This window comes from Castor canadensis, chromosome 5 (assembly GCF_047511655.1).
Source record: "Castor canadensis chromosome 5, mCasCan1.hap1v2, whole genome shotgun sequence".
NCBI classification, from domain to species: Eukaryota; Metazoa; Chordata; class Mammalia; order Rodentia; family Castoridae; genus Castor; species Castor canadensis.
The window spans coordinates 8,373,378-8,390,511 of NC_133390.1; the positions used below are offsets into that span (position 1 = coordinate 8,373,378).

The 17,134-nt window shown below is 42.9% G+C and overlaps 1 protein-coding gene across 2 annotated transcripts in view; it reads left to right on the forward strand.

Annotated features, from left to right (window-relative positions):
* The window catches only part of Setd4 (SET domain containing 4), a 102,787-nt gene that overhangs the window by 76,081 nt on the left and 9,572 nt on the right, over nucleotides 1-17,134 (forward strand). The gene's annotated exons all lie outside the window — the stretch shown is intronic.

Genomic DNA, 17,134 nt, shown 5'->3' on the forward strand with positions numbered 1-17,134 from the left:
TAAATGCACACATATTGTCATGTGCCACACAGCCATATTTTGGCCAACAATGGACCACATATTGATGATACTCTCATAAGATCACATCACCTAGTGACATCATAGCCATCTCAGCTTGCATAAGTACACTCTATGATGTTCACACAATGATGAAATTGTCTAATAACACATCTGTCACATTCCCCATTACTAAGTGATGCATGACTGTATGTATTTCTCAAGCAGCTTGCCTGTAATTCACAACAGATATCTTATAGGAATATTACCATGCAAAATATGAATCATTTGTTAATTGTGAAATAAGCAACTCTTTGCAGCTGAGAGATAAGAGCTTTTCTTTTTCTTCATTAAGAGCAAAATTATAGGAAGAATAAGCTCTTACCAAAACAAAAATTGCAGTGGACAAAGCTAACAAGGCAAGGAAGACTCTGTTCAAGGATACTGCAATAGGGAGAAAGGCTGGGATGGAGTGTGACTCAACACTCCTGAAATGGAGAGCAGGAGGGTTTGTAAGGAATGGGGCGAGCTAGTGGAAAGAGACTGAAGGATGTAGGTGGGGAGGTTGATAAGTAGAATGTGTTGATCAGAGTGTTATTTCCTAAATTTGCAAGTGTTTTTTCTCTATGGTTAGACCACCTGTATTTCTTAATTGGTGTCCATAAAATTAAGCTCCTCCCTCTTCTAAAAATCTGGGAGAAAGGGCATTCTCTTCCTTGATGATTACATTTCACAGGGCTGGTTCCCAGGTCCTTGAGAAAGATATTCTCATGTTGTAAAAATAGCAAGAGGCTTTTAAAAAGATTTACATGTTACAAAGTGGCAAAGATTTACAATTATGCATTCTTTTTTTTTTTAAGAAAATGCTGTAAGAAAGAGACATTGGGGCCTACAGTTAGGAATAAGCCTGTCTGTAGTCAGGCTGAGGGAAACATTAAGACCTGCTTCTCTGAACCAAGCAGACAAGGATTGGTTCCACTTGGGATTTCAGTGTGAGCACAGTTTTTATACTGCTCACTGTAAGTATTCTTCCTGAATTAAAACACCCCTGAGTAAGTATAGCTGATGCGGCTACAGCTAATGTTTCTAGATTTTGTGTGTGGATCAATAATTTGGGAACAGCAATCAGGACAGAGATTGGACAGTTTAGCTCTGGTCTGTGGGAGTCTTCAGAACCTCAATGTCACTGGCAGGAAGAACTTGACTATGGTTCTTCCCACTTGAGAGTAGGTGTTGAGTGCTTTCCCAATTCTGATGGTGCTCTCTACCCTATTTGTGTTGAGTACGTAAAATATGTCATAAATATGTAAATATCTTTTCTGCAAAATTCTGTTCTATGGGCTATTCCTTCTTGTGTTTCCCTCACGGCTGTACTAGACCCTTGGCATCTTGAGTTTATGGCTCAGAGAGACCACCATTGTGGAAAACTGAATGCTCAGGATGCATACAGTTTAGTGTGTTCTGGATGTTTGGTTCATTTTCCCTACAATGTGCCACACTTCACTGACACCGTGCCACCTTTCAGCAACTAAAACTTTCACTTTATCACTTAAAATAAACACGTTACATGACCATTTTTTTTTGGCTTGGCAGAATTACCATAACTTTTACCTTGTTTCAGGGGCACCATTTAATTTCTGGGAGGGTGACCTTGTGAGGATACAGGGAGAAATGCCATCTGCAAGCTAAGAAGAGTGTCCTTGGGAGAAACCAACCCTGCTAACACCTTTGATTTTATATACTCAGTCTCCAGAACTGTGAGAGAATAAAGGACTGTTGTTTAAGCCACCCAGTCCATAGTATTGTATTCTGGAGGTCCTCATAAACTAACAGATCCTCTTTCTAAGGAAATAAGTATTGAGGCACAGTTTAAAACCCAAGGACTCAAGAAATGTCCCCAACAGATGAAAACCACCAGGGAAATAGTTAATCCTTTATCCTATTGAAAGCACTCCCCACTACCCCTCCCCACACCCAGTAATTTGCATGGGAAATAATTCAAATGCTAGAATGGAATTACCAAAGTGAGTCTACATAATGGCCTAGAAGCAAGAGGAAGCTTGTTTTTTTTGGTGGTGGTATTGGGGTTTGAACTCAGGGCTTCATGCTCTACCACTCGAGCCATTCCACAAGCCCTAGGAAACTTGTTTTCTAAACTAGGTGAATCCACATTAATACTATCAGCCTCCAAAGGTGATCCTGGGCCTTTCAGTTGTGCTTGGTGACCAGACGTGTTGATTTGGTAAACAGCAGTGCATAATTGACTGATGAAGCGTCTCCAGAAAGGCATTGGAGAAGGCTTGAGGGGCCTCAGTGTAGCTCAGTGGTAGAGTGCATGCTTGGGAGGCCCTGGCTTAATTCTCAGCACTAAACCAAACCAGAACCAGAACCCAAACCAAAATCCAAACAAAAAAAACACAAATCAAACCAAAGCAACCCAGCAGCCAACCAACCAAACAGCCCTACCATGATATAGCTTGTATTAGAACTCCTTCCATTGTTGAATGAATGTCAGACCGTATTTATTTACACTTAATGGGTATTTGAGTTCTCTCTACATCCTGGGTATCATAAACAATGCTTTTTGATTGTTTTAAATTTTTCTTTAGTGTAGAAATAGTACTCCCGATGAGACTGTCTGCAGCTGGTGTGACCTCAGGACGCCGTTATGCACAGGAGACCGGTAAAAGGCATGGGCCACCCTGCTAATCCTCTCTATTGAGTGCTTCCTGAGCAGGCACCCATAGCCTCATAACCTTCCTCTGCCATAACCAAGCACCTCCGTCCTCATTTCTCCTCCTTTACCACCTCTCATCTGCTTAGCGCGTTGCCCTGTGTTGGGAATCCCACTTAGGCTACTCAGTGCTCTGCGGGGTCCAGCCAGATTGTTCCCCTTCAAGTGTGTACTGGACCCTGCAAATCCCACAATTGGTCCATTTACCTGTAGCTCTGCAAATCTGGTCTGATTCCCAAAACAACATTACCTGATATTTAAGAAGCAACCGGAATTCTTATTTTTACTTGCAATTTCAAGGCTTTCTCCTTTCCCCCAATCTCCTTGGGCTATAAATTAATCTGAGTCAAAACATGCTTTTAAGAGAAGGGAACTTGAAGCAGGACAAGGACTTGTTCTTTTTGAAAATTGCATATAATTTAACGTGGTATAACCTTTGAAGAGGAAATACGACCTGCCCAGAGCATCGCAGTGGGATTTACGGAGGCTCTATGTCTGAAAGCCTCACTCAAAGAAGGCAGGTATTTGGTTTCAAATTATCAAAACAGCCTTGTACTCTTCTTGGAGTTATTTTGACATCTAAATAATAGTTCTGGCATTTCTTTCAGAGTGTAAATCAATAACATTGACTTAGTGCATTCTTTCCTCTTATTTTCATTCCTTACTAGTTTATAACCTTAGATCAAGTATTAATAATTATTTTAAGCCTGGGTTTAGATTTGGGACTTTGCCACTTAGTAATGCAGGAGGCTCTTCCCCTTTCTTCTTTCCCAGTAGCCTACTTCTTCCAGAATATTCTCTTCCTTAGACAAAGACTACGTCCATCTTCAAAAGCAGAGAAGTGGATTTAGTGGTCACCTTGGACATGGTTTGTTTCCAGTTTGCACAACATAACACAAACACTTCTCCTATCTTTTATCACACCCTCCTATCATTAATTAGCTCTTATCATTAGCTAATCATTATCATTAGCTCCTGTCATTAATTAGCTACTATCATTAATCAGAATCTCTTGTAGCAATGACCTAGAAGGCACCGTTTTAAGAAACATGTGAGAAGCCCTCACTCACACGTCCTAATTTGCCAGTTCTCTTTCCATTCCAGTTACAAAGTAGTTATATATTCTTACACAGTGACCTCTGATAAGCCTATTACTGCAATTTCAAAAATGCTTGCACCAGCTCGAAATTCCTCATGATTGCCTTTAAAATTTTGTAGTGTGGTATAGGGAAGGGTTGAGGGTGGGGGTTTAGGAGCAGAGAGACATGAAAGGAAGTAGGAGAGGTTTTGAAGTCAGCCAAACCCAGGTTGGATTTCCATTTCTACGATGGAAGTAGCCAAATAACCTTAGGTTAGTTATTTGTCTTTGTGACACTCAGATTTCTCAGCTCTAACTGGAGGTGATAGTCTGTCATACAGGCTGGTTTAGGAAGAGTCAATGAAGTAATGTATGTAGGGAGAGGAGGGGACCACTTAATGGTAGTTTTTATTGATCTTCAGTTTATTCCTTTTATCTTTCTGTATTCCTGGACTTTTATTTGTTGTTTTGCTCCTTGTCTTTTTCTTGGATAACCTTCTAAATTTTTATTTTTGGTCTTTTTCAGATACTCCTCTCTAAAACCTTTTGTTTTTGACTTTTTTTTTTTTTTGAGAAAGGTCTTGTATGTCACCCAGACTGGCCTTGAACTCACTGTCCTCATGCCTCAGCATCCTTAGTGCTGAGATTATATGCATGTGCCACCACACCTGGCTGTTCTTGACCTTTTTAGGTTGACAGTCTAGAAATCCTCAAGCTGAGAGTTCATGGTAGATATATGTTGTTTCGGTGTGTTTAGCACCTCTCCCTCCAATAACGGCATCGTCTTCATCTTTGGAGTCCTGTCATTCTTCCCCTCACCATACATGGTTTGAGAGGGGCACGTGAGTCAGGTTTGCCACTCATGGGACCCTATCTTTCTCACCATGGTGATTGGCTCCAGCAGTTGTCATGTAACAAACGCAAGGCCGATCAGCATCATTGTCTGTAGTTTTCTACCTTGGATTTAAAGGGAAAGCTGGCTTTTACTTCTGGAGCACCACGTCTCCTAGGTCTCTTAGGATTCCTTCAGGCTGCTGTCCCTGCTCTGGAGTGGGCACTGGGGTGTAGAGATGGGGCAGTGTCTGCTGCCTCCTAGTCTTGGGGTGTGCTGGAGTTTTAGGTTTCCCAGTAAGGAAACATCTTCCCAACCTCTACTCTCTGAAGGAGGTCCTTCTTCAGCTTCTGGGTGCTGGCTCCCAGGGCGTTACAGCCTTCTTGATTATATTGTGTACTTCCTTTCTTTTACAAGTCATGCATACACTGCCAATGTGGTTGAGTTTGGGGGCAGCATCAGGGAGAGTTATAACCGAAGTTGCTGCTCCCCTCTGTCTTGTAGGTCCTTTTGGTGAGTCTGGCCCATCACGTCCATCCTTTTATCTAACACAGCAGGACTTTTCCCAGGAACCTTTGAGTCTCCTCTCTTCCCACTACTCTACCAGCCCATAGTCTCAATAGATATTCTAGTAATTTCCTGGGAGGTCTCTGGCCTAGATGGTAATTAGTGGATGATGTGTGTAGAGTTGGGTCATTAACCTCCACAAGCTTCATCTGTAGCCTAGCTTCATCTGCTACACATATCATTAGAACTGTGCAAAAGTGTACACACATATCACTTATAAGGGAATGGTTAATATATGGGGTTATTAGTGGATGTGAATTCAGCAATTTCAACTCTTTTTAATTAGAGAAAGCTCCAATGGGAGATGGTAGAAATAAGTAGAGGCAGGAATCAAGATTAATACATAATACTTTTGTCTCTGCCATTGAATAGCTATGAATTTCAGAGAAGTAAGGAAAGCTCTTCTTCCTACAATTTTCTCATTGGCAAAAGAAAGACTTCAGTTTACACACCCATGTTAAATTACACAGAACTCTATGGTAGTGGTTTTTAAGTAGAAATTTAGTGGCCCTAGCAGTGGATTTTGAACTGTGTTCTGACCAGAGGCAACAGTTTAGGGTCTGGAGGTGTTGTTTCAGGGGAGAATTCAGGGAACAAGAGTAGGTCAAATGGGTCCCTTCATTCTTAAACATGAATTTTTTCCTCCTCATACCTTTAGCTGATACCTCTGTCCTCAGGGTGGTAACTTCCTGTCTCTGAGAATGCCGACTCTCTTTCTCCTAGGCCTCTTGACTGCTGCTGCTTCCATGCAAATGGTTTTGTTCCCGCCCTCTTATAATGGTTATTGGACCATAAGGAGATAGGCTTGGCTAATTAGCTTTCCTGGGCATTTGGAATTAGTTCTCAGAAATTCTGAGTTTCAAAGGGCATGTGAAAATCTAGAAGTCATGGAGTGGCCATATCTATTCTTTGGAGCTACGAGTGACCCTATTCTACCATTTGAGAATGAAGCAGAAATAATTAAGTAGTTAGAAAAAGAGAAGTAGAGAGAAGAGGCAGAGAGAACTGGTAGATTTCCAAGTTGTCATGAGTCTCCTTATCCTCAGGCTCCATGAGGAACCCTAGTAGATTCCTTATGAATTGCCTTTTCTGATTAAGACAGCTCAAATTGGTTTCTATTATTTGTTATGCAAAGGCACGTGACTAAGACAAACTACTGTTCCATAGTTAGCATCCAGAGTTGGGATGGTCCTGGGACAAATGCTTGTGCTAAGAAAATTCCCCTATCAAACACAGAACAAAAACATTTAAGCTATAATGAACATTTATGGAAAGGAGAGGGCCAATAAGGATATCCTAAAAGTGTTTGAAATAGGAAGTGGGCTACTTTCCTGTTCCTTTTCAGAAAGATCTAAAAATCATCCCACCAGAAAGGTTTCAACCTTTTGTTGGAAGGGATGCTCTCAGCTTAGTAGAAAGTTATGACAATTACGGAGCATTTGCTGTTACTATCTTTTTATGGAACAACTCTGGTCCACTTCGTCCTAGAGCCTCATAATAAGTCAACCAAGTGTTTATTATGTTTGAGTAAGACTTCAAGAAGTTCCAGGAGAGGTGTACAATGGATATGTAGGTTTCTGAGCTTTTAAAAAACAACCCTTTTATTTCCTTTTTGTTCCATTCTCTCTCTCTCTGTTCACTCATCTTTCTGTACCTGAGGGGAATTATTGGTTCTGGGATCCACAAAAATATGTAGATGCTCCAGTCTATTATTAAAATGGTGTAGCATTTACATATCATGTAGGTGAAGTATCCTCCTGTGTATTTTAAATTGTCTCTAGATTAATTATAATATCTAATACAGTATAGATAGTTGTTATAGTGCATGGGCTAAGGAATAGGACAAGAAAAACAGATCTGTGCATATTCAGTATAATGCAATTTTTTTTCAAGTATTTTTAATCTTGGATTTGCTGAATTCATGGATACAGAACCTGCAGGCATGGAGGACATGCCTCCATGTGTGTCCAAACACTAATATTCTATAGGTAAAGGCCAAGATTAGAGACAGACCTAGTAGTCATTCAGTCCTGGGCTGGCAAAAAGAATTCAGTGATAATAGAAATGTTCTAGATGTACTGTGTCCAATATGGTAGCCACTAACCACTTGGACCCATTGAGCAGCTGAAATGTGTGGTTAGCAGGACTAAAGAGCTGAATTTGAAATTTTATATTATTCCAATGAGTTAAAATTTAAATTAAATAGCTGCATGTGGTTACTGACGTGGACAGTGAAGATTTTAGCTCTAAATACACTCTATAATTTTTTATCTTCTTTAAGACATCATTTATGATGTTTGGCATGGTTTTATAGTGGTTTGAATTTCCATCTGATTTCCCTAATTCTCTAATTTCCCACTTCAAAAAGATCAGTGATTGAGAGGTTGGCTGTATCTCCTTCTAATCAAATTCGATTTTGTTTTTTGGATAGGAAACTGCCCCAATTCTGGTTCATTCTAGATGGGGCTCTGTGGTTGAGTGTGGGTGAATTGTGGCTTTCTACTCTATTGCTTGCCATTCACAAAACCGACTTGAGGCTGAGGGCAGTCAGTCAAATAAACCCTGGAAGGACGGGTATTTGCTTATCTTTCAGCTTGTTTGAAGACCAAACCACAGCCATGTTGGGATCAAGGAACCTAGTGAGATAGTACCAGTAAGCTCCGGGGAGACCTCATCCTGGCTCACCACAAAAACCTCAGTGTTGATATGCCTTTCTTTTCTTTATGGATCTTAATGACAGACTTTCCTGTTCTTGGTTGCTATGAAGAGGTTCCTTGAAGTGGGGAGAAGTATATTTACTGCATGTCTTGATTTCTGCAGCTGCCCTACTTCCTATTCTGTAATGTTGACAGACAAATGCTCTTCCTGGGTAACTTGTCCTGGTTCCTGGTAGAATGGTTTCCAGTCTTTGGTCTCAAGTTCAAGAATGCTGGATCCAGAGATGTGACCGAATGACAAAAATTGCAGGCCTGTAACAGAAAAAGACATTTGGCTGAGATGGTTGAGAAGGCGTCCATTCCATTTTTATTGAGTTTCTACATTAGAAACATGATTGGTCATTTGATTTTATTCCTCATAGCCTGTTGAGAGTCAGCATGGTCTTTTTGTTTTGTGCACCTTGCACACAGCTGTAGTTATACCTGTCCACAGGTTTGGCAAAACTTATCCACAGGTCTATGTTGTGGGTTAGAACATTTCCTCTCTAGTCTTCCTGAAAATGTTGGGAAACATCCCCCTCTGCACCTGGGCCATCTGATGCTTGAGTTGCCTATGGGGGAAGGAAGGGAGGTTTACCAACTGGTATGTTGAGTGGTTAAGTCCACTTCCAGAGAAGGGCTGGAGAGCAGAAGCAGGAAAGCAGACGGATCGAAGTCTGGAGCCATTACTACCATTGCTGTGTGTACTGATGTCAAGGGAGTCCAGGAAGCCCCTACTGCCCCTCCTGTTTAACCCCCATCTGTGCAATTCTCACTGCTCCACTTGCTTTCCACATGGCTACTGTGTAGAGAAAAGCTGGGAAAGGTCAGTGCGTCAGGCAGGTCCCAGATTCATGGCAAGGCTCAGTTCCACAGAGTTCTCTGCCTGCAGGTTTTCACCTGGGCCCCAGATCTTGTGGAAAGCCAGGAGGAAGTGGTCACCCACTTGACTCTAAGTTCTCCCAGGACCTCCCTCTCGAGTTGCACTTTAACCTTAACTGATTTAAGATGAAGATGGACACTTAAGAAAACACCACATTCTCCCCCTTCACCCTTCTGTTCCTGTCACCCATTCATTATTCATTCAACTATTTATAGAGCACCAGCTGTATACCTGCAGGGTTCACTGGGGATACAGGTATGAGTGAGAGCTATACAGCTGGTTTCTGCAGAGCATCTTGTAGATCCATTTTCCTCCATTCAAAGCTCTTTCCATTTTCTCTCTGTACCATCTAATGCCTTAAGACCATCTTTGGTAACAGGAAAATCTTATGAGGATGCTGGAAAATATGATTTTCTCACTGATTTTCCCTTTCGAATGCTAAGTGAACATAATGCAATAAAAATGGGAACAAAGATGTCAGTAGAGAGTAAGCAAAAAACTTGGTGTTGCAGGATAATTTATTGAGAATTTTTGCTTTACTTCTCATGATTTGAGTTCATTTTCAGATGAAACTGGGCAGTGATGTCACAATAATATAACAACAATCATCCACAATGTGGAAGAAACAATTCGTTTCTGTTTATCTCAGTTTTGGCAGCTGTAGGAAAGGGTCATGATTTCCAACAGATATCAGAGCACATCCATGTTCACGGCAGCATCATTTTCAACAGCCGGAAGGCAAAAGCAACACAAGAGTCCATTGATGCCTGAATGGATAATCACAGCTTAAAAAGGAAGGTGCTACAGCATGGATGAACCTTAGTGATATTATTGAAATAAATGAGCTATAAAAGGACCATGTGATTCCACTTATATGCAGTTCCTAGAGGAGTCATCATAGAGACAGAAGGTAGAATGGTAGTTGCCTGGGTCTCAGGGGAGAGGGAATATGGCAGTATCATTTAATAGGAACAGAGTTTTAGTTTTGCAAAATGAAGAGTTCTGGAGATGGATGGTTGCACAACAATGTAAAGGTACTCATCACTGCTGAACTATATACCCCTAAGTGGTTAGGGTGTAAATTTCATGGCTTGTGTATTTTAGCACCCTCTGGGTGCTGCTCCAGGCCCTACTCCCCAGACTGATGAGTTATTGTGGATGCCAACACTTGGGGCCGCAGGCTTTGCTCTCCTTAAAGTCTGCCCAGGTTGATGTGCCTATAAAGTCTGTAATGGAAGGAGAAATGAGGTCACTCATTAGGGAGTGCATCAGCCAGCTACAGTGCTGGCTTTCTAAGCCTCTGTAGAAACACCAGTGTGGCTATATCACAGATTCAAATGAAGCAAAGAAAGCCCTCGCTTAAGAATCCAAAATGGGATTGTAGGTTGAGTTGCACAGCAGACTTCTTTCCCCAAGGTCTTGGGACTAGGCTGTCCCTTCCTATGTTCGAAAAGTGATGGTGAAAATTGGGTTTGCACAGTGGCTCTGTGAGTAGTGAGGTCAAGCACTTTTATTTCCAATGGTGAAGTGGAAATGCTGGGATCAGGAGGGAGCAGAATGCTGCCTAATACCTAGTGCTGTGTTTTACTCCATTTCCTTCCCCACCCTGCCTCTGTGTCCCCCAAGGCCATGTTTGCCCTGTGAAAATTCATGTGTGCGAGCGTGTTTAGACTAAGTGCTCTCAGAAGCCTGGGGAAAAGGGACTCCCTTTAAGCAGCGGAGGTATGGCTCTGCTTTCCCTTCTTTATGGCCCAAGGCTGAAGGAGGGAGAGTGCAGGCAGTGCTGGGTTTTCTCTGGTGGTAGACTTGCCCTTCTGCTTCCATTGTGGGCCTGGCCTCTGAGATCCCTCTTCTCCATCTGGAGCCCGGGTCATTCTGGAGTCACTTCAAGGTGAGCTGCTTACTTTAAAGTCCTTTGATATTTTGACTTAAGCCAGTGTCCCATTTGAGGCACGGACCGATTCAAGTAACAGCTGGGGCCCTTTGTTTATGACTCACTCATCTCACATTTCTGGGTGGATTTCTTATTGGAGACAATATTCTATGAATCACCTTTGAAATGAGAATTTATCAGCTTAGGGACTATTCTCTTTGAATTGTCAAAATAAGAAGAAATGTAGCTCTGAAGTCCTTTTTCCACAGTCCTGGGCCAGCTACAAAGATGGAGATGAATCGTTCACCCCTACCCCCATCTGGGAACTATGTTTTATTTCTTTTTTCCTCAAAGAACAGCACAGCAATTCTCACCTGCTTCTTTATGTATGGAATTGCTGACTTGAGTGAGCCCACTGTTACTCTGGTTCTGCCACTTACTACTCACTGTGTGACACTGAGTCTCAGTTTTCCCATCTGTAAATTGAACAAAATAGCTCAGAACTCCTGAGAGTGTGAATTTCTGTATGTGAAAGTACTTTATCAATTTGACAATGCTAAGCGCATGGATATTACTTTTCTGCTAAAAAACTGAGAACACAGGCAGTTTTTCTTTTTTGACTCACTGCCTGCTAGTGACAGAATTCATCCATATGAATACACAGGCAGTACTGGGGCTTGAACTCAAGGCTTTATCCTGGCTAGACAAGTGCTCTTCCAGTTGAGCCACACCTTCAGCCATTTTTGCTCTGGTTATTTTTTAGATAGGGTGTTACTTTTTGCCCCCGCTGTTCTGGATCACAATTCTCCTATTGCTTCTGGCAGTTAAGTAAGATGGTAGGTATACATTACCATGCTCAGCTATGGGTTGAGATGGGGTCTTGCGAACTTTTGCCCAGGCTGGTCTGGGGCCATTTCATTACCTCTAGGAGGTAATGAAAATTGGTTTCCATGTCTTTTTCTCTCTCTTGGCAGTTAGGCCTCACTGAAGAGGCCCTTTGGGTTCTTTCAGTTTGTCTGTACAACATCCATTGAGGTACCTTAAGTGTGAAGGTGAGGGAAAAGCCTTTGTGTTCTCATCCACAGACTGATGTGAAATTGAGGATCATTTTTTTTTTTTCAGTGTTGGGGATTGAAATCAGGGCCTTGCACTTGCTAGGCAAATATGTGAGCCACACCCCAGCCCTTTTGTTTGTATTATTATTATGCTGGTACAATATGCAATTATACAACTTTCATTACCTCTTAGAAGTGGGACAGAGGCAAGAGTGCTGGAAGAAGAGAGATGCACTCTTCCTTACTATCTTTTTAAAAATATGACAACATAGAAGGTGCAGGTGGCTCACGCCTGTAATCGTGGCTACTTGGGAGGCTGAAATTAGAAGTACTATGGTTCCAGGCCAGCCCAGGAAAAGGTTCACAAGACCCCATCTCAACCCATAGCTGAGCATGGTAATGTACACCTATCATCCTACTTACTGCCAGAAGAAATAGGAGAATGAACTCAGGGGCTCACACTTGCTAAGCAGGCTCTCTACTTCTTGAGCCACAACCTCAGCCCTTTCACTTCAGTTATTTTTCCAGTAGGGTCTCACAATTTTGCCCTGGCTTGCTTGGCCAGAGATCCTCGTATTTATGCCTCCTATGTAGCTGGGATCACAGGTAGGTACCACCACACTCAGCTTATTTTTGAGATGGAGTCTTACTTTTTGCCTGGGTTGAACTATGATCCTCCTGATCTTTGCCTATCTAAAAGCTGAGATTATAGACATGAGCCACCAAGCTGGCCTTTTTCTTTCTTTCTCTGTTCTTTTCTTCCTTTCTTCCTTCCTTCCTTCCCTCCCTCCCTTCCTTCCTTCTTTTCAAGATATGGCCTTGCTAACTTTGCCCAGCACTCCAGATCCTTCTGTCTCCTGCAATTGTCCTGCCTCCCCCTCCCTATTAGCCGGGATTAGAAGCACTGCCCTGCTCAAGGCCCAGTGTTTTAGATTTGATTTTCTCCTGGGAAAGAACATGGCTAGCAGGATGTGTAATCACAAAGCATGGGGCTGTGCTGGGACCGGTGCTGTGCTGGCCCGTGGCGCACATACCTTCCCATCATGCTCTGCAGTGATGATGTGGCACTGCCCCTAGATGCTCCCAAGCTCTCAGGCAGCTTAATAGCTGCTCAGTAGTTTGTGTGATTCAAACCAGTTGTGCCAAACGTTCTCCAACAAAGGCTTTTGGGGAGAGCTCGGAGGAGTGAGAAGTTAGCTGAGTATTATGACGTGGGAGCCTGTGATTGGTGGAACTGGAAGCTGTACTGTGATTGGTGCAAAGCACAATTGCATATTTGCATGCCTCACCCATGTCCTGCTCGCTTTCTGGCTGTATAACCAGGCTGTTATTTTAGTGTACTTTGTGCAGTGTTCCAGGGCTTTTGAGGCTGCTCTGGATGTGGCGAAATAATACGTAGGCACGTGGTTCGCTCCCTGGGAACCTGGGTACACAAGCTTGGTATTTTACTGCCAACCAGAATCTTGAGCGAATGACTGACTCATCCGCACATCGTTTCTGACCTTGGTATTCCAGCTAGCTCTGAAAATTGCTTCCATGTGACAGCTTTTTGGTGGTCTCTGTGTGGGGGAGACGGAAAGGCATAAGTTGTGTGAAGATTGTCACCACACTGGGCATTGTAGCTGGCGGTCTGCGAAGGGTAGCTTTTGAATGAATGATCTGCTTTTGATAAGGACTGGAGCTGCTTCATCAACAGTGCCTGGCTATTATTAGGTCGCTGCAAGCCAAGCTCTGGGAAAACTGGTAAAAATCAGAGTCAAGTATGTGTGGAGTGAAAGATCGAAATGGAAGTTCCCATTACCTCCGGGAAATCCAAGAATTGATAGCAGGAAGCAATTTCTTTCTTTCTTTTTTTTTAAATAAAGAACAGAAATTTATTTTTTCAGTTTTGGAGGCTGGGAAGGGCAAGATCAAGATGCCAACAGGTTCAATTGTCTGATGAGGGCTACTTTCTGCTTTACAACATAATATCTTGATGTTGTATTTTCTGGACTGGAGGAAACTGTGATCTCATGTGGCAGAAGGTAGAAAGCAAGCTAGCCAAACCCTACATGAGACATATCTTATAAGGGCCTTAATTCCATTCACAAGGAGCCTGCACTCATGGCTTACTCACATATTCAAGGCTACACCTTTTAATACGATTTCATGGGCAGCACCTAAATTTTGGAAGGACCACATTTGGAAGGACCCTTAGAAAGGTCTAGTGATTCATGCAAGGTTACACAGTTTGTACCTGCTCACTTAGGTTGTGGTACATTCTAAAAATTTAGAAAACACAAACTTAGAAATTCCATCATAAATATTTAAGTCGTGGCTAAAACAGCTTTAAAAGTTTTGTGCACAGCTAGCTCCATGTGACTCACTTCAGCTTTAAAAATGGCATTAGAGTGACCCTTTAAGGATGATTAACAATGCAGTGTAGGAACTGGCAGAGTGACTCAAATGGTAGGGTACCTGCCTAGCAAGTGTGAGACCCTGACTTCAAGCCCTAGTACCACCAAAACAAAAAAATGCACTCATTTCCATTTTATGATGTAAAACATTAAAGAAAAGCAATGAGGATTTAATTTTGTTTTTCATTGTAGAAATTTTGGAATATCCTACTGTTCTTTTTTTTGTGTTGTTCATTTATGCACATGTACATACATTGTTTGGTTAATTTCTCCACCTTGCCCCCCTCCCTCCTTTCCCCCCTCCCCCCCTCAGTTCCAGGCAGGTCCTGTTCTACCCTTATCACTGATTTTGTTGAAGAAAAGACATAAGCATAATAAGGAAGACAAAGCGTTTTTGCTAGTTGAGTTAAGAAGAGTTATACAGAGAGATTCCTAGCATTGCTTTTGTGTACCCATGTATAACAACCCAAGTTGATTCATCTCTAACTGATCTTTACACTGCTTACTGTTCCCCTGCTCATGATAACCTCTGTCACTTTAAGGTTTCTGTATTAGTTCCTCTGGAGTGGGGACATCAAACGCTTTCATGTTTTGGGTTTTCTATCTATTTCTATATCTCCCGTAGTGCTCTCCCCTTGTCTTGTGATCCAAGTCCAACCACATTGCTGCATTTGCCCTAGATCTAAAGTCTGCATATGAGGGAGAACATATGATATATTTTTTTAAACTTTTGTTTTGAAATAATCATACATCCACAGGTAATTGCAAAGAAAATGCAGGGGTGAATAAACCCTTTACTTCTATTACTGGGGTTCTTTTGCTGTGTATCAGATGCAAATAGAGAAAAGGCAAAAGGCAGCTTCCCCAGTGTTGACAGTTCTGGGCCCATGGGCTGGACTAACAGACCCAGAGGCTTACAGGTCTGGGTGCTAAGGTCAGAGACTTACTGCTCTGGGCCTTGACTGTCAGTGCCCCATGCTCAGGAACCAGTGATCCATGGCTTGTAGCAACAGTTATTGTTGGCTTTCAAACCCTGGGTGCTGGAACCCTTGGCTCCTAATGGTGACTGGTGTTAATAGCTCTCAGGCCTTCTGTATTGGATCCCTTGGCCCTTAGGGCTTGGCAACTCCCTGGACTGCTTCTAACAATTGGGGCCTCCAGTCTGTCATCTTTGGCTTTTCATATATAGCCTTCCCCCTTCTCCAGTCTTGGCTGTTTGCCTCCTCTTGCCTTCTTCCACTGTCCTTCATCATCTCAGCTGCCTCTGCTCCCTGCAGTTTCTGCCTCTGGCTGCTTTTTGCTGCTACTGTCACGCTGCGGTTGTCTCCTCTTTGTGTTACCAGCTCAGTCCGCTCTACCCATGATAAAGATTGCAGTGGGTAAGAAAAGAGCACTGGAGAGAAGCATTTTTTTTTTTTTTGGTAGTACTGGGGCTGAACTTAGAGCCTAGCACTTGCTATGCAAGTGCTCTACCACTTGAGCCACACTGCTAGTCCATTTTACATTAGTCGTTTTTGAGATAGGGTCTTGCTTTATGTCTGGGTTGGCCTAGACTGTCATCCCCCTATTTGTGCTTGCCTGAGTAGCTGGCCTGACAGGTGAGCATGCATCCAGCCATGAGTTGAGATGGGGTTTCAGGAACTTTTTGCCTTGGCTAGACTCAAACGATGATCTTCCCAATCTCTGCCTCCTGAGTAGGTGCACCTGGCTGGGAAAGACCTTAATGCTGTAACACCAGGTGACATGAGAGTACCACCGGGTTGACTCAAAAGGGAACCAAACAGCCTGGTTATATAACCAGAAAAGGCACACGGGATGGGTGATGAATGTAAATGTGTAATTGGGATTTGCTCCAATTGCAGCACAGTTTCCAGTTCCACCAGTCACAGGCCTTACATTACACCAATCACAAGGTTTCTGCTCAGCCACTGGGGGGAAGTACCCCTGTTCCCCCCAGTGAGAATGGCTGCAGGGTGAGCAGTGTCATCTAGAGTTCACCAAGACTTATCTCGCAGCCATGTTTTCCAAGGCTGGAGCAGGTTGTCTGGAGTGTTTTTGACTGCAACAAGGCCTGAAGCAGGAGCTGTGTCTTCAGCAACAGCTGTGATTGTAGCAGTCCCCTGCAGCTGCTGCAGTGTTCTCAAAGTGATCATCAAGTGTCCTGAACAGCCTGGCTGCCATGAGGGCAATCCAGCCAGCTGCCAAAGTGGGGGCTGTTTGGCTGACTGTTCCCCACTCAAGGCTGCCAAACATAAGGGAGGCAGCCTTGAGGGATTGAATGGCCTGCTCCCAACAGTTTTGCTGGTTCACAGGAAAAAACATTAAATGGTGCTTTTGATGAAGACTTAAGGGAAACTCAACACAAAATTAACATTCTCAGCAGCAATTAACAGTGCTTAAAGGCTGGGGGATTGGCTCAAGTGGTGGAGTGCCTGCAAGGCCCTGAGTTCAAACCTCAGTACCACCAAAAAGCCCTGCACCACCACCACCACCACCACCACCACCATCACCACCAATGCTCAATAATGCTGAGTTCCTAGGGAGGGTTGTTTCTCTCCAATTTGTTTTATTTCTACAACTCCTTGCATTATAGTGTAAGAACAAAACCAGGAAATGGAGTAAAGTGCTTTTGAGACAGCTTGGTGACACATTCAGGTGACATCATTGGCCTATACAGAGAGACAATTGACACTTTTCCTGAGCCCCAGTTAGTAACGGGGGTGTGTTCTGGGAATTGCCCTGTTAGGCAATTTCATCCCTGTGTGAGCATTATAGAGTATTTGTATTCACACACCTAGGCTATATGGTATAGCTTGTTGCTCCTAGGCTACAAACCGATTCAGCGTGTACTGTGAAAACATGAGCTAACAGGAATTTCCAGTTCTGTTATAATCTTGTGGACCACTGCCATGTTCATATATTCACTTTGTCCTTGATGGAAATACTGTGGGACATCAGAAGTGTAATATTTGCCCTGGTTTCTTCCTTTTTGGGGGCGCAGAATAGCCAGGGAGGCTGGCATT